This window comes from Eleutherodactylus coqui, chromosome 2 (assembly GCF_035609145.1).
Source record: "Eleutherodactylus coqui strain aEleCoq1 chromosome 2, aEleCoq1.hap1, whole genome shotgun sequence".
In the NCBI taxonomy this organism is placed as follows: Eukaryota; Metazoa; Chordata; class Amphibia; order Anura; family Eleutherodactylidae; genus Eleutherodactylus; species Eleutherodactylus coqui.
Genome location: NC_089838.1, coordinates 303,601,971 through 303,620,386, shown reverse-complemented (window position 1 = coordinate 303,620,386; position 18,416 = coordinate 303,601,971). Strand labels below are relative to the sequence as shown.

The 18,416-nt window shown below is 43.5% G+C and overlaps 1 pseudogene; it reads left to right on the top strand.

Annotated features, from left to right (window-relative positions):
- Positions 1–2,101: 2,101 nt before the first annotated feature.
- On the top strand, positions 2,102–3,847 carry LOC136610227 (olfactory receptor 8U1-like; annotated as a pseudogene).
- Positions 3,848–18,416: the final 14,569 nt, after the last annotated feature.

The window sequence follows — 18,416 nt, the reverse complement described above, 5'->3', positions numbered from 1 at the left end:
CCATCTCAAATATAACAGGCGAGCGTGATTATGTCTGTGCATAAAACATCATGTCAAGTATCAAGCATCTCCAAAATACAAACTAACATTGCAGGTGTGCGCGTGACCACCACCCGGCCCCCCCAGACACACGCCGCGCGGGAGGAGGGGCGGGAAGGAGGCCAGGCGCAGCCCACCAATGCATACATTGAACCAATAAGGTAAATCTTCCGAAGGGTCGCCGAAGGGGCCTCGACTCGCAGAGTCGCCAGGAGGCGAAAAGGAGCAAAAAAAAAAAGAAGAAGAAAGGCTCCAGCGCCAACTGGGCCGGGCCCATCTCAAATATAACAAGCGAGCGTAATTATGTCTGTGCGTAAAACATTGTGTCAAGTATCAATTAACTCCAAAATACCAACTGACACTGTAGGTATGCGCGTGACCGCCACCCGGCCCCCCCAGACACGCGACGCGCGGAGGGAGGAGCGGGGAGGAGGCCAGACACAACCCAACAATGCATATATGAAAACGGCAAGGCAACTCCTCGGAAGGGTCGCCGGATGGGCCTCGGCTCGCATCATCGCCAGGAGGCGACGTCCGGCGATTTTTTAAAACCATTGCTTTGCAATGGTATCGGACACATGAGCGCTTTTTATGCGCTCGTCCGATAAATTAGAGAACAGAAATCGCAGATCGCACCTATCTGCGATCTGCGATTCCTGTTCTCTTCTCTATATGCGCTCAATGGGGCCGGCGGCAGCAGCGCCGACCCCAATGAGAACATATAGAAGACAAATCATTCTTCTCTGCCACAGCTGGAACAGCTGTGGCAGAGAAGAACGATGTTTGCCCATTGAATTCAATGGAGCGGCAATACAGCCGCTCCATTGAAAGCAATGGGCTGCCGGCGTGCGCGGGGTTAATTGTCGGGAAGGGGTTAAATATATAACCCCTTTCCTGCAATGCATCCTGAAAAGTGAAAAAATAAAAAAAAAGGATGTACTCACCTGCTCCCGGCAGCCTGAGATCCCCGCGGCCGTCCTGCAGTGGGTGTGAAGGGGGTGTGACTCAGGCTTGCCCCTGATTGGCTCAGCCTGAGCCAATCAGAGGCTGATCTCAGTCACACCCATTCATGAATTCATGAATGGGTGTGACTGAGACTTGCTTCTGATTGGCTCAGCGCTGAGCCAATCAGGGGCAAGCCTGAGTCACACCCCCTTCACACCCACTGCAGGCCAGCCGCCGGGATCTCCAGCTGCCGGGAGCAGGTAAGTACATACATTTTTTTTATTTTTTCACTTTTCAGGATGCATTGCAGGAAAGGGGTTATATATTTAAGCCCTTCCCGACAATTCATCCCACACTCGCCCGCAGCGCTTGCATTCAATGGAGCCGCTGTATTGCCGTCTCCATTGAATGCAATGCGCTGGACAGCTCCGGCCCGTTTCTAATGAAACGCGGCTAGGAGCAGATTTTCAGGCGATTTTTGGGCCGATTTTTCGGCGCCGGTCACGCGATTTGCGCATGCGCATCCGTCATGCGATGCGCAAATCGCGTGAAAAAACGCCCGTGTGACTAAGGCCTCATACTGTACTTATATTGATACAATCAAACAGCCGTTATAGACTCTTTTACACATCAAGTCAATTTCAAATCCTGAGATTAGATTCCTATGGCTAAGTGCTAAATCAGGCCGTGAAACTCGGCACAATTTTGTTCTCGAGCACGTTTGGTGTGTTTGCAGGAGAAAAAAACGCAAGACACACTGCTGCTGTGAGGAGGCTGAAAGCTGGAGGTCTGTGGTGTACTACGATGTAGTAATACGACGAGTCTGAAAGAGGAGGCTGCCCCCCCCCCCCCCCCTCCCTAGACTGACACCTTATATAGGTATGGTACAAAGGACAATGCTACGGCATATTGAGGCGCTAGACCACTTATAGACAAAAGATGCAGTCCTATGTAATCCAGTAGCCAGACATCTAGAATTTTGTTTGTTAATGCATCTGTGTACTATGACTAAACAACAGGGTGAAGTTTTGTCACATTTGTTTCCATTATTTGCTGCCAAAATAAAATGGACTTTCTGAATTTTCCCACCTAGTCTGGTCTGAATATGGGCAACAAAATGGCATCTGACATGGAAGCGTATATAAAGCAAAGTTGTGTAATTCAATTCCTCGATGCAAAACAAATTAAACCCATTGACGTTCATCAAAACTTACTGATTGTTTACAGATACCATTAGTGGATATTAGTGCAGTGAGGGTATAAGTGGCACGTTTCAACAGCAACAAAAATATCTTGAGAGACAAGCCATGTTCTGGATCAGCTCAATCAGATCATCTACATGAATCGATGGATCATCATTTCCAATGCACTGAAGCTGATATCCAGCTACTTACACACTTCCCCGGTCATTATTCACTGATTTGTGCAGATGAGCTGATCATGATGCTCTTCATTCTGCGGTGTAACAGCTGTGTGTTGCTGCCTGGAACGTGGCTTGTCTTTTACCTTATTGTCACTATTGTTAAATCAAGACACACACTGTAGATGTTCATCAAGCATCAATGAATGTCAATGGGTCAATCTTTTCCACATGGAAAAATTCAATTATACACTTTTGCTTTATGCACACTTTCATGTCAGACTTCATTTTGTAAGACTCTGGATATGGGTGGGAAGGTTCAAACTCTGACAATGCTAACAATATTTGCTTGTGATATTGAAAGCCAACATAATAAGATAAATGGCATTAGTTTTAGAGTGACCCTCATAATGATAATACGATGGACAAAAGTGCATTGTAAGGTGTATGGAACAATGTAGGTAATAAAACCTAGAAGACCCTCGAAAACACACCCTGCATTTATCTGTATATTATAGGTTTAGATCGATTGGATCCTATCAGGATATGAATTAATCTTTGTAATTCTCTTTCAGATGGAAGCTGTGAGTCACACAACGATCAGTCAGTTTATTTTGTTAGGACTAACCCAGGACCATGGCCTTAAATTATTGCTATTTGTTCTATTTCTAATCATATTTGTATGTTCCAATTTGAGTAACCTCTGTCTGATGCTATTGATATGGGTGGATCATCATCTTCATAACCCAATGTACTTTTTCCTCAGTCATTTGTCTTTTGTAGACCTTTGTTACTCCTCAACAATTACACCCAAAATGTTGGTAGATGTAACCTCAGAGTCCAAGTTTATTTCATCTTTAGCTTGTGCCACTCAAATGTTTTCATTTGCCATGTTTGCTACATCTGAGAGCCTCTTGATTACTGCCATGGCATATGATCGGTATGTTGCAATTTGCCAACCACTTGTCTATCATGGCATTATGAATAAGTCCAAGTGTTGGGCCTTGGTATCTGCAACCTATTTTAGCAGCTTTTTGTCATCAGTCCCTCATACTATCACTGTTTTTAAATTTCCTCTTTGTGGTTCCAATGAAATTGATCATTTTCTATTGTGATATCCCCCCACTTTTGAAACTCACTTGTGCTCATTCTCACACCCGAAAACTCGTTGTCTTTTCATTGACGCTTGTAATGGGTGTTGCTCCCTTTTTTGTCATCCTAACATCCTATGTGTTAATTATATTTAACATCTTGGGAATTCATTCTGTAAATGGACGATGTAAAGCGTTTTCCACTTGTGCCTCTCACCTAACTGTTGTTATCTCTTTTTACAAGAGTGTATTTGGTATCTATCTCCATACAAGTTTGGGGTTGAAATCAGCCAGCATCGACAAAGTTTTTTACACTGTGGCCTCTCCATTATTGAACCCTATTATCTACAGTTTTAAAAATGCAGAAGTTAAAAATGCAGTAGTAAAGATTTTAAAATTAAACAAAGTTTAAACTACTCCCCACCCTTTTAGATATGTGTTTGCAATCACTAATTGAAAACACTCATCTCACTCCAGACAAACCCCACACACCCAGGACATAACTGTGTGCCCTAGAGCAGAGATGGCAAACCTTTTAGAGACCAAGTGCCCAAACTGCAACCCTAAACCCACTTATTTATCGCAAAGTGCCAACACGTCAAGGGGCGGCACTTATCACGACATGATTTTACCCCCGTCATTCTAAAAAGGATCAGGCCGCTTCAAAACAGACAGTGTGCAGATTTTGACTGCTTTTTGGATGCGGAAATACTGCAGAATGTCCTCAGCGGTAAATACTGTGGAAAATTCTGCAGCATTTCTGCATCCAAAAAGCGGTCGAAATCTGCACACCATCTATTTTGAAACAGCCCTGCCCATTTCCGCCATGGGGTAAACATACCCCAGCGGTAATAGTGACCCCCCCAGCAGTAATAATAGTGACACCTCCCCAGCGGCCCCCCCAGCAGAAATAATAGTGACATACCCGAGCGGACGCCCAGCAGTAATAATGCTCCCCCAGCAGTCTCCCAACAGTAATAATACCCCCCAGCGGTAATAATGCCCCCTCCCCCCCAGTGGTTCCCCCAGCAGTCATAATACCCCCCAGCGGTCCCCCAGCAGTCACAATGCCACCCCCAGCAGTCCTCCAGCAATAATAATGCCCCCCCAAGCGGTTCTCTCAGTAGTAATAATGCCTCCCAGTGGTTCCCCCAGCAGTCATAATGCCCCCTCCCAGCGGTCCCCCAGCAGTCATAATGCCCCCCTCCAGCGATTCTCCCAGCGATTCTCCCAGCAGTCATAATGCCTGCCCTTCATCCCCAGCGATTCTCCCAGCAGTCATAATGCCAGCCCCACATACTTACCCCTCCTCCTCGTGGGAGCGCTGTCCCTCTTCTGCCTGATCCCAGGTGCACACTGACGGCAGTGTGCTGTTCGATGCCTCCTCCCCCTGCTCTTGCGGAACCAAGTAGGAGACGTTAGGTGATTGGGGAGGAGGATCCCGGCTGCACACTGACATCACAGTGTGCGCCAGGATCAGCACAGATAGCAGCGCTGAGTGAATGTTGGCATGGGAGCCGCGGCCCCTGCAGCATTCACTAATGTGGTGAGCGTCCGATGGTGACACGTGCCAGCAGGGAGGGCGCACGTGCCATAGGTTCGCCACCACTGCCGTAGAGCATGAGGGAATGAGGTGACCATGGACACCTTTTGAAGAGTACTATTTTCAGGACCCACGAGCCTCAGGCAGGGAATTTAAATTGATGGTGGCATTTTACAGGGTTAACAACTGTAATTAACATGAGCACTGATCATGGCTATTACTGGTGGGTGTCTGCTGTCTAAGGCAACCAGCACCCATATTGTGAGGAGCAGGATTGGCTGCATGACAACTTTCTTTTTTTACTATTACCAATTTTTGGTACATAGGCAGCCAATCCTACTTCATACCTGGGTTAACCCCTTATTGAACACCCATATGTGTTTTCACATCCTGGGTGTCTGGGCTTTAAGCCCCAGGGGCATAGAAACACGCTCACCCTATAGATTAAAGCCACGGGGTCTGTGTGGGGGACAGCTCCCTTCTTTCGGCTGCTGGAGGTAGCCAACAGCTTGGAGTTGTCATGGGGGGCTGGGTGAGTGACTCCCGGTCACAAGATTGCCGTTATCCAATGGATAATGGTGATTGCATAAAAGTAAAAAAAAAAAAGTAAATAAAGTTTACCAGGATAATGGCAGTATTTTTATTTTGGCATCATGGATAAAAACATCTTTCAAAAAAAGTTTTTTTTGCGCTTTCATGTTTTGAACAGATTTCTTATTCATAGCATTTATCCTGGTATCCATGGAAGTGCCTAAGATTTTTTTTCTATTGCTGTGGGGTGTCCCTGCACCTGTCAGTGCTCCTAGCAGTTCTTGTATCTGTGCGGTGCGCTGGCATTTTGGATTTACATAAATAAAGTTAAAGTTTTATTTTATCTCATGGATCTGATCTTGAAAATACTCACCTCTGTCCTCCACGATGTCCCATAGCGTTCTGTTCCAGCAAGAACCTTACACTGTCTTCTGCACGTACGATCCAGATGTAAAATGTTGGGCACATTTGCAGAAGGACGGGGAGATTGGAAGGTTTAAAATCTCCCTGCTCCGGCTACCATAAGTAGCTGAGAGCAGGGAGATGTCACCGGGGGCCGTGGTATGCTGTTCCTGGTCACGCTATCACTGTTATCCACTGTTATCCGTTATCCAGTAGCAATCCTTTAGGGCTCCCACCCACTGGCGATATTTTCTTTCTTGCGCTGCGAGAGCACGAGAAAAATCTCGCATTGCTGCGCAAGAAAGAGGCTGGTATAGAACCGGCATATCACAAGTGCTTTCAATGGGGCTAGTGACAGCAGCGCTAGCCCCATTGAAAGCATAGGGAGAATGCCGCGGACTTCTGCCACAGCTATGACAGCTGTGACAGCTGTGGCAGGAGTTTCCTTCATCCCTGCGGGGACCGCGGGGATGAAGGAATCCTCTGCCACAGCTGTGACAGCTGTGGCAAAAGTCCGCGGCATTCCATTCTATTGCTTTCAATGGGATCGCTCAATGGGATCGGCACTGCTGCCGATCCCATTGAAATCAATGGTTTCAGCCAAGCACCGCAGAATGATTATCGGGGAAGGGCTTGAAATATAAGCCCTTCCCTGATAATCATCAATAAGTGTGAAAAAAAAAAAAAAAATCATACTCACCTCTCCTGCGCTCAGCCACGTCCTCCTGCTGGCTCCCCGACACTGCTATGAAGCTCTATCAGCAGGCGGGGATTTAAATATCCCCGCCTCCTGAAAGGGCTGTGCAGATTGGCTATTGGAAATAACACCTTGCTATTCTCTGCATTGGGTCCTCATCAAAGTAACTCCACCTGTCCTCCTCACATTCTTTTTTTTTTCACTACCACTACTCCTCATGGCTAAATAAAATAGATTTTTTTTAAAAAAGGGGGGAGGAAAAAAAAAACAAAATTGGAGGAAAATAAAAGGGCTGCATTCGGTAAGTCACGGTAAGTCATTAAACCTGTTGGTTATCACAACCAAAATATGTCCTAATGTGGACACACACTACGTTTTACTAATTGTGATAACGAAACAGTGCACTGCTCAATCAGGATAGAGGCACTGTCTTTGATCAATCCGTTTATATAGTCATCACCAATGTGAAAAAAACCTGAGTCTCCTTGATATTTAGAGTCTAATAATGTTGCCTCTGTTATTGGTTTAGATGTCCTGCATGGCTTGGGGAACACTCTTCAGTACACAGGAGAACAAATAAGTTCCAACAATTCCAAGCTTCAAAATGGCAGTGGTCGACAACTTGGAAGTTATAGTTCTATCTTAGTTGTGTACACACTATAAACCTACCTGGAGATCGGTCTCTACTTGCACTTGTTGTTAATGTTCGGCTGCTGCATAACCATCATAGCTATTTTCTGTAACATTTGCAGATTCCTGGAAATTGTGGATGATGTCAATGTTTTGGGTTTTTTTTCTCTCCAGCAGCACTGAACAGTACTCTCTGAAAACACTGGCAACCTGCTGCTCTCAGTTTTCTTACTAAGCATTTCTTTCCCACTCTCAGAATCTTCCTCTCGGTTCAGGTTCTTTTCTCTTTCTACCAGCAGAGTAGACTTGGAGAACCTACACTCACTTTTCCTCTGCTACTCCAAAGCTAACTATGTTATTGGTCCTCTCAGAATGTGCTTTAACTAACACCCTTCTCTGTCAGATCACTTGTCACTTGTGGTTCAGAGATGTTATTAGAGAACTTGACTACTAGATGTCGCTGTAACATTAAGCTTTACATTACAAAGTTGCAATAAATTGTGGCTTTACTCAGGATTAGGCTGCCTCATCAGCTCACAACACTCTTAATATCAGTCTCTAAGATTTCTTTAGCTAAATACTTCTTATACCAGGTCCCCTTGATTTGTAAAACTCATGTTGGCTTAGGTCAGTATCTGTCCATCTGATAGGAGACCTTACCTTTCCTGGGATCACCACTTTGCCCTGTGTCTGTCTCCACTTCAGAACAGCTACACCGATTAATGTCTGGCTCTTCCACTGCAACACGGTCTTTGTGGTTGACCAAAACAATGCAGGTGACGACTGGTGGCTGGACTTCTTCAATGACGATGAAAGAGTTCAGCTTTTTCTGCTTCATGACTCCTCACTAAAACATACACTACTCTCACACTGATTCAGACATCACTCCTTCCCTGTGAATCCTGACACACTGTCTTGTAGGAATCAGGTACACCTGATGCTTACACTACCGCATTATCTTTTATTGTGACATCAAACATCTCTGCTTCCATTCAGCTGTATATGATTGTCAAATAGCCATCAGGAAATCACTGTTTATTTGAGAGGTTGCCATCAAAGAAGGTATCAATGTATTAGTGTTGCTTTTCATGATTGACCAGGCAATAAACTAAATTTGTAGTGTGATGGTGGTTTTCCAGTGTATGTAGCTCAGAGGTCAGCACTGTTTCCTTGAAGTGCTGGGTTCCTAGGGTCAAATGTTACAAAGGACAACATTTGCACAAACTATGAAAAATTCCAAACAAATTTTGCCTGCGGACCAATTTGAACCTATAATTCCAACATTGCAAGGCAGCAGTGCTAACAACTGAGCTACCACACTTGTTGCAACACCACCAAACTGTGCAATTCAGATGCCAAACGATATATCCAAACATGTGGAATTGCCCACCTTCCAGACTGCTTAGGCCTTTAAAGGGTCACCTATTTGATTCTAGAAGATTTCTTATCCCACAATAAACTCCTAAATTTTGTATGAACTCTAAAGAAATATTGTGATGGAGTCCAGACTGGAGAGTTTTGAAGTGTGTAAAGGAGATGTGGCATTAAAACCATTTGATTAAGTATTCCCTTACCATTTATCGACAAGTGGCGATTCAAAACCTTAATCGTACTTTGGCATCATGGAAATAAATTAACAGAAAAAAAGTCTTGGGGCTTAGAAAATACCACAACTCCAAAATATTTGACTCTCTTCACAATTTGCAATTGCATATGCTCCAATAAAAAATCTACTGGCAAAGGATCTATGAGAAGAATTACAGATTCTTCCCCTTCACTTTAATATCTTTACTTAATTAGTGTTACAACAGCCTCCCAAACATCTTTATTTCTCAGACTATAGACCAGAGGATTCAACATTGGAACAACAACTAGATAAAGCATCGACAGGAATTTATCCTGCTCTTTAGAGTCTTCAGATTCAGTTTTCATGTACAAGATTATAATAGGTGCATAGAACAATATAACTGTGATGAGGTGAGAGGTGCAGCTGGAGAAAGCTTTCATACGTCCTGCCGAGAAACGGATCTTCAATACAGTTGAGAAAATAAAAGTATAAGAGATTATAATGAGCATAAACTGTACAATGGCAATAATGGCAACTTCGAAGTACATAAAAACTTTCCGACTTGTGATGTCCGAAGAGGAAAGACTAATCATTGTATTTAGATCACAGAAGAAATTATTGATTTCATGTGAATGACAGAATTGTAATACAGATAACAGTAATGTATGTGAAAGAGAATTTAAAGCACCAAATAGCCAACAGGAAACAGATATTGTGATGTACACATTCTTTCTCATTATTATGCAATATTGCAAGGGCTTACATATTGCCGCATAGCGATCATAGGCCATTGATGTGAGTATGAACATTTCACCATTAGCAAACATAATAAAAAAATACATCTGGGTTATGCAGCCTGAAAATGAAATCCTGTGATTCTGGGTCAGTGTAATAGCAAGCATTTTAGGTATACTTGTAGAGGTAGATGCCACATCTAGAATAGCAAGGTTACACAAGAAGAAATACATAGGAGTGTGTAATTTTGGCACTAAACATGCAAGAAAAATGATTGTCAGATTACCCAAAACAGCCATCAGGTAAATAAGCAATATACCTAAAAACAGCTCAAGTTGACTCACTAAAGGTATTGAGAAGGCAATAATGTGAAACTCATTTTCAGAGCTCACGTTTATGCAGTCATCCATGTTGTTGGCCTGCAGACAGAAAACTGGTAAATTCAAGAACACATATGTAACTCCCTACTGTAGAGTTGACAGTCTACAACAAGCTAAACCATGCAGGTAAAAACTGTAAAGACAGTACAGAGAATGCTACAGCAGCAGACACTACGTGGGGAGACATCTGCCATAAGCGGTTTGTGGGAGAGAAATAGCTTCATTTGCTAGTTTTCTATCATAACGGGGTTATAAAAGACTAAACTATTGATGATCTATCCTCAGAATAGCTTGTTAATACTAGATTAGTGGTGTTCACTAGAGATGAGCAAGCATACTCGTCCGAGCTTGATACTCGTTCGAGTATTGGGGTGTTCGAGATGCTCGTTACTCGTAACGAGTACCACGCGGTGTTCGGGTTACTTTCATTTTCTTCCCTGAGAAATTTGCGCGCTTTTCTGGCCAATAGAAAGACAGGGAAGGCATTACAACTTCCCCCTGCAACGTTCAAGCCCTATACCACCCCCCTGCAGTGAGTGGCTGGCGAGATTAGGTGTCACCCGAGTATTAAAATCTGCCCTTCTCTATATGCGCTCAATGGGGCCGGCGGCAGCAGCGCCGACCCCATTGAGAACATATAGAAGACAAATCATTCTTCTCTGCCACAGCTGTATCAGCTGTGGCAGAGAAGAACGATGTTTGCCCATTGAATTCAATGGAGCCGGCAATACAGCAGGTTCCACTGAAAGCAATGGGCTGCCGGCGATCGTGGGATGAATTGTCGGGAAGGGCTTAAATATATAAGCCCTTCCCTGCAATTCATCCAGAAATGTGTTACAATAAAAATATATACCAGCGTATAAGGCGACGGGGCGTATAAGACGACCCCCCAACTGTCACCTTATACGCCGGGAATACAGTGGAGCAAAGAATAAAAATCATTACTCACTTCTCCTGGCGTTCTGCGCCGCTGCTGCAGGCTGTCACTCCCTCCTGGTTCCCGGCAGAGCATTGCTTTCTCTACGAAGGGCTTTAAATCCCCGCCTCCAGAAACACACGTGCCTTCAGCCAATCACAGCCAATGACAATGATGTCATTGAATGGCTGTGATTGGCTGAAGGCACGTGTGTTTCTGGAGGCGGGGATTTCAACCACTGCGTCCAGAAAGCAATGCTCTGCCGGGGACCAGGAGGGAGCGACAGCCTGCAGCAGCGCCGCAGAACGCCGGGGGAAGTGAGTAATGATTTTTATTTTTTGCTCCGCTGTATTCCCGGCGTATAAGGTGACAGTTGGGGGGTCGTCTTATACGCCCCGTCGCCTTATAAGCCGGTATATATTTTTATTGTAACACATTTCTGGATGAACTGCAGGGAAGGGCTTATATATTTAAGCCCTTCCCGACAATTCATCCCACGATCGCCGGCAGCCCATTGCTTTCAGTGGAACCTGCTGTATTGCTGGCTCCATTGAATTCAATGGGCAAACATCGTTCTTCTCTGCCACAGCTGTTACAGCTATGGCAGAGGAGAACGATCTTTATGCTGACAGTGCGGGGGGGGGCACTCTTGCCGCTATTGTGGCTTAATAGTGGGACCTGGGAACTTGAGATGCAGCCCAACATGTAGCCCCTCGCCTGCCCTATCCGTTGCTGTGTCGTTCCCATCACTTTCTTGAATTGCCCAGATTTTCACAAATGAAAACCTTAGCGAGCATCGGCGATATACAAAAATGCTCGGGTCGCCTATTGACTTCAATGGGGTTCGTTACTCGAAACGAACCCTCGAGCATCGCGAAAAGTTCGTCCCGAGTAACGAGCACCCGAGCATTTTGGTGCTCGCTCATCTCTAGTGTTCACCACTCTGGATCCCTCCGATCAGCTAATTGAAGTGAAGTGGCACTGAAGCTGCTTCATTCCACACCAAGCACAGCACCGTAGATTGTATAGCAACTGCGCCTGGTATAGCAGCTCAATCCCATTCAGGCCATATGACTGATGAACATGACCTGACATACCTGAGAAAAGGCCATAGCATTTACTCAATTGCTATGGCCTTTTCAATTAACTGATCACCAGGGATCTTAGCTGGGTTCTGTCAAATGAATTTGGGGAGAAAATAGCAAACTATAAAACTTGTGTGGAAATGTGAGTTAGTGATTAGTGACATCAAGACATAACAGAGACATTGATGATGAGGAAGCTGAGCTGCCCAGCAGAAAAGACTGAACATAGGACCTTACAGTTTAGCCCCATCACTGTTCAGGCCATATGAGTGCTATTCTAATGATTTATTTTAGCAGTGGTTTTGGTGTTATTTGACTTGGCTTAAGCACGATCTCAAAACCACAGTGCTGGCTCCATCCTACATGGATATAGAGCAGGTTGAAGTGAGAGCTTCTTGCACTAAACTTGCAGCTCTTAACTCAGCCATTGCAGAGCACAGGAGGTGCAGCAGGAGAGAAGAAGGATCTTTCATTCTCCTGCCTATGTCTTCAAGGCTGCATATCACCCCAGGGAAGTGGTAACATTGATCTTTGACCATGTTATCACACGCTTTCAATATTAATCAGAGAGCATACTCTAATTGACACATATGTGGCTCCTTTCCCTGGAAAAAGGGTGATTTGGTGATTAGATAAACATTTACTCATTTAATTAATCGGCTACACCTAATAAGACACTTTATTAATTTAACAACCCAGTTGTATAACTCCTCAGGTACAGGAGTCAACAGAGAACAAGGTACCAAAGTGGTTTCATGGAAAAAAAATACAAACCTTTTTTTTGTTTTGTTTTACATAATGTGTAATTAGTGGAAAAAATTAAAAACAATGCATAATTATCTCTGTATCCATAACAGTCCCTACTATGAAATTAACAGCAAATATTATTTTAAAAATCACCTATATAGCTGTTATCTGTTTTTCTCATCACCCAAAAACAAGAATAAAAAGTTATATGTACCACAAAATGGAAGCAATTAAAATTGCTAGTCATCCTACAAAAAACAAGCCCTTTTACCACTATTAGGGTGCATTCACACGAACGTATATCGGCTCGGGTTTTACGCCGAGCCGATATACGTTGTCCTCGGGTGCAGGGGGGGGGAGGATGGAAGAGCCAAGTGCAGGAACTGAGCTCCCGCCCCCCTCTCTGCCTCCTATCCGCCCCTCTGCACTATTTGCAATGAGAGGAAGCGAGACGGGGCGGGGCTAAAGTCCGGGAATTAGCCCCGCCCCCGTCCTGCCTCTCCCCATTGCAAATAGTGCAGAGGGGCGGAGAGGAGGCAGAGAGGGGGCGGGAGCACAGTTCCTGGCCCTGGCTCTTCCATCCTCCCCCCCCCCTGCACCCGAGGACAACGTATATCGGCTCGGCGTAAAACCGGAGCCGATATACGTTCGTGTGAATGCACCCTTAAAGTGGAAAATTAAAAATACTGTACATTAGCTCTTGGAAAGTGGCAACCCAGAAAGAAGTCTAGTAGTAAAAACAAATGGTTTTATTGTGCAAAAGTAGTGAAATATATCAAACTCTTTATGATTTGGTAGTATCACAATTGTACAAACCCATACTAATAACACATGATATCAATTTTTCTTTGAAGTTTTCTATTAAGAATAATTAATAAAGCATAGAAAATAGCATGAATTTGACATTATCATAATAATAAGAACTTAAAGGGGTTGTCCCGCGGCAGCAAGTGGGTCTATACACTTCTGTATGGCCATATTAATGCACTTTGTAATATACATTGTGCATTAATTATGAGCCATACAGAAGTTATAAAAAGTTTTATACTTACCTACTCCGTTGCTGGCGTCCTCGTCTCCATGGTGCCGACTAATTTTCGCCCTCCGATGGCCAAATTAGCCGCGCTTGCGCAATCCGGGTCTTCTGCAGTCTTCTATGGAGCCGCTCGTGCAGAATGCAGGCTCCGTGTAGCTCCACCCCGTCACGTGCCGATTCCAGCCAATCAGGAGGCTGGAATCGGCAATGGACCGCACAGAAGAGCTGCGGTCCACGGAGACAGAGGATCCCGGCGGCCATCTTCAGCGGTAAGTATTGAAGTCACCGGAGCGCGGGGATTAAGGTAAGCGCTCCGGTAAGCTTTCTTTACCTCCCTTCATCGCGGTTGTCTCGCGCCGACCGGGGGGGGGGTGGTTGAAAAAAAAAAAAACCCGTTTCGGCGCGGGACAACCCCTTTAAGAATTAAGTCAAATAATGTGTAATAAGGGCATGCAAAAAAAATGTATTTGCATCACTACATTCCGCAAACCATGGATGCTAATTCTTTTGCGCTTAGAATTGAATAATCGAGCTGGGACCTATTAACTTTTCCTATATGTGACACTATCAATGCTCTTGCCAAATTTCAAGTTTCTATAACATCGGGAAGTGAGAGAATTAGATTTAGTACATAAAATTTGGACGCTAATTCTTTTGCAATTAGAATTGAATAATTGAGTTCGGACCCATTAGCTTTTCCTATTTATGACATAATCAATGCTCGTGCCAAATTTCAAATTTCTATGACATTGGGAAGGGAGAGAATTAGATTACGTACGTAAAATTTGGACGCTAATTCTTTTGCGCTTAGAATTGAATAATCGAGCTGGAACCCATTAACTTTTCCTATATATGACATTACCAATGCTCGTGCCAAATTTCAAGTTTCTATAACATCAGGAAGTGAGAGAATTAGATTCAGTACATAAAATTTGGACGCTAATTCTTTTGCACTTAGAATTGAATAATTGAGTTGGGACCCATTAGCTTTTCCTATTTATGACATAATCAATGCTCATGCCAAATTTCAAATTTCTATGACATTGGGAAGTGAGAGAATTAGATTATGTACCTAAAATTTGGACGCTAATTCTTTTGTGCTTAGAATTGAATAATCAAGTTGCGACCCATTAACTTTTCCCATTTATGACATATTCAACGCTCGTGCCAAATTTGAAATTTCTACGACATCGGAAAGTGAGAGAATTAGATTCCGTACGTAAAATTTGGACGCTAGTTTTTTTGCGCTAGAATTGAATAATCAAGTTGGGACCCCTCTACTTTTCCTTTTTTTTTTATTAATTCACTTTTTATTGAGATTTTTCTTTTACAGTGGCAAAAACAATAAAATAAGTGTACTTCATCAAATTCTCAGTTTAACATTAGGTAATTTAAACAGGCTATTTGAAGATGCATTGCATTTAAACATAACGGTGCATATTAATTATATCAAAAAGTTGATCCCAGTCACCTCTTCCCGCCGACCTATGTACGCTTAAAGGCTTTATTTTCTAGTCCCGGGTAGGCGACCTAGATCCTCTCCATGAACGTAAGGTGTGCACATTAAGAACAATATGAACATTGTAGAGGGTAAAGAGAGTGAAACAGGTAGGAGGGGTGTGGGAGAGGGGGGAAGGAAAGGAGGAACATATTTTGTCAGCAGTTTAAGACCCTAAGCATCCCATCCTGCAATGCTTACGTCACCCTTTGGCTTCAGCATCTCCGCTGGTGCAACCGCTCCCGTGGCCCCCTCCTCTCCTCTCTTAGAACTTTTATAGTGCCCTACATATGCAAGAATACTCGAGAAAAAGTAGCCGCGTCAACCCTGGGGGATTAAAGAGAGACAGCTACTTGGGAGAGTTATCATCTTGCGGCTCTTTGGGTCGAGTCAGCCTCGGAGACGCCGAAGGGACATGATTTATTAGAAGAAGAAGTGTAGTCATGCCTCAAAATTAGGTAGGGTAGGAGGCAGCAGAGCAGATATAAGGGTAGGGAGGGGGGGGGGGGGGGGTAGGTGCTGAGTTTCTGCCAGAGTTTACGAATTTGTTAACTTGGGGTTATATTTGGTGAATAGATTAGAGTTAGGTCATCTGGTGTCGTTTCTAGCTTACCGATTAAGAGTATTGCTATTCTATTTCGTCTCATTTCATTTCTCCAAGGGAGAGGATGTGGTATGATGTAGTGAGTATAAGGTTAAGGTTAACTCTAGCGAGTTGTGTAATCCTAATTCTGGGGAACTAGGTGTCTGATGTGGTACTAGATCTATACATTTCCCAAGGCGACCAAACTTCAAGAAATGAGGTATATGTTGCATTTTTCCAGCTGAGTATCTCTTCAAATTGGTGTATTTGACTTATCTTTTCTTTCCATATCTTTATGGATGGGGGTGTTGTACTACCCCAATGCAGGGGGATTAAGGCTTTTGCTGCGGCTATCAGGCAAGAGGTAAGCTTATCTTTCAAAGGGTTGAATGTCTTGTTCGGTCTGCCCAGTATTACTACTTCTGGAGATAGTTGAAATGTTTTTTTGAGGATTGTTGCGATTTCACTTTCAATTTCTGACCAGAAGGGCTTGATTTTCTTACAGCTCCACCAAATGTGTAGATAAGAGCCTGTGTTTTCTTGACATCTCCATCACCTATCTGATTCTGAGAGTTTGTAGTTAAACAACCATTCAAAGGTTTTATACCACCTAGATAGGAGTTTATAATGGTTTTCCTGGAGGCGTACTCATGGGGAGACACCGTAAGAAGTTTTAAATATTATTTTAAGTTCCGCATCTAACATTTTTATGTCCAACTCTTTTTCCCATGATGAGATGTATGTTGGTCTAACTAAGGCACGAGTTGTTGTAAGATTTTTGCTCAGGTGCGAAATTTTTCTGGACTCTTTGTTTTGAGTGTTTATTAATCTTCCAAATTCTGTCGTCGGTCTTGAGGATGGATGTTCCATTTTAAAATTTGAGATTGTATTCGCTATGTGCGCTATGTGTAGCTCTTGTAGCTTCCTTTGTGGGCCTTAAGTGTTTATTATGGAATTAGGCTCTTCGTGTATGATAATTTGTAGGTCGTGAATTGATAGACCTTCAAAGATGTTCCACAGATTCTCAGGAATCCAGGTCTTGGGTTGCTTAATAGTATACAGGAGTAAGCTTAAAGGTTTACTGGATGATGGGGGGGGGGTCCTAGTTCATGGGATAGGGAGTCCCAGGTCTCTCAGATGCCCCTCAGCAGAATATTAAAGTTCTTTAGAATGGTATATTTTAGGGCTGGGAAGCCACATGTCCTTAAGGAAGTTGTTACTATAGGTCAATTGTGAAATTTTTCTCAGTTTGTAGTTTTTTATTGAGAACATTACTTCCAACCATCTGTTCAGGTTGATTGCCCTGTAATATTCAAGTATGTTAGGTAGACCCACTCCTCTGTATTCCCTTCTCTTGAACATTAGTGTATATGCTAGTCTGGGGCGTTTGTATTTCCAGAAGAAGCATGAGAATAATGTGCTAATTTTCTTGAAGAAAGATTTTGGTATATGTATTGGTAACATTTGTAATTTATAGAGAATCTTGGGCAGTATATATGTTTTGATAAGGTTTTTTCTCCCAAACCAGGATATGATAGGAAGATTGTATGCAGATAGGAGAGATGCTATTTCTGTTAATAATGGCCCCAGATTGCTCTCATATAGTTTTGTTAGATTATTTGTGATTTTAATGCCTAGATAGTCTATGTAGTGTTCTGACTAGACACATAGGGGAGATTTCTTCATTTCCGCTGCTCTATGCAGGGGTAAAGATATGTTTAGTATAACTGATTTGTTTTTATTGACTTTAAGAGTGCATTCCCACGAATGTATATCGGCTCGGTTTTTACACCGAGCCGATATACGTTGTCCTTGTGTGCAGGGGGGGGGAGGATGGAAGAGCCAGGAGCAGGAACTGAGCTCCGCCCCCTCTCTGCCTCCTCTCCGCCCCTCTGCGGGGGGAAAAAAGTATTTAGTCAGATACCAATTGTACAAGTTCTCCCAAGATGAGAGAGGCCTATAACTGACATCATAGGTAGACCTCAACTATGAGTGACAACATGAGAAAACACATCCAGAAATTCATATTGTCTGATTTTTAACAAATTTATTTGCAAATTATGGTGGAAAATAAGTATTTGGTCACCTACAAACAAGCAAGATTTCTGGGTCTCACAGACCTGTAATGTCTTCTTTAAGAGGCTCCTCTGTCCTCCATTCATTACCTGTAGTAATGGCACCTGTTTGAACTTGTTATCAGTATAAAAGACACCTGTCCACAACCTCAAGCAGTCACACTCCAAACTCCTCTATGGTGAAGACCAAAGAGCTGTCGAAGGACACCAGAAACAAAATTGTAGCCCTGCACCAGACTAGGAAGACTGAATCTGCAATAGGCAACAGGTTGGTGTGAAGAAATAAAATGTGGGAGCAATAATTTGAAAATGGAAGAGATACAAGACCACTGATAATCTCCCTCGATCTGTGGCTCCACGCAAGATCTCATCCCCTGGGGTCAAAATGATCACAAGAACGGTGAGCAAAAATCCCAGAACCATATGAGGGAACATAGTGAATGACCTGCAGAGAGCTGGGACCAATGTAACAAAGGCTACCATCAATAACACTACGCCGCCAGGGACTCAGATCCTGCAGTGCCTGATGTGTCCCCCTGCTTAAGCCAGTACATGT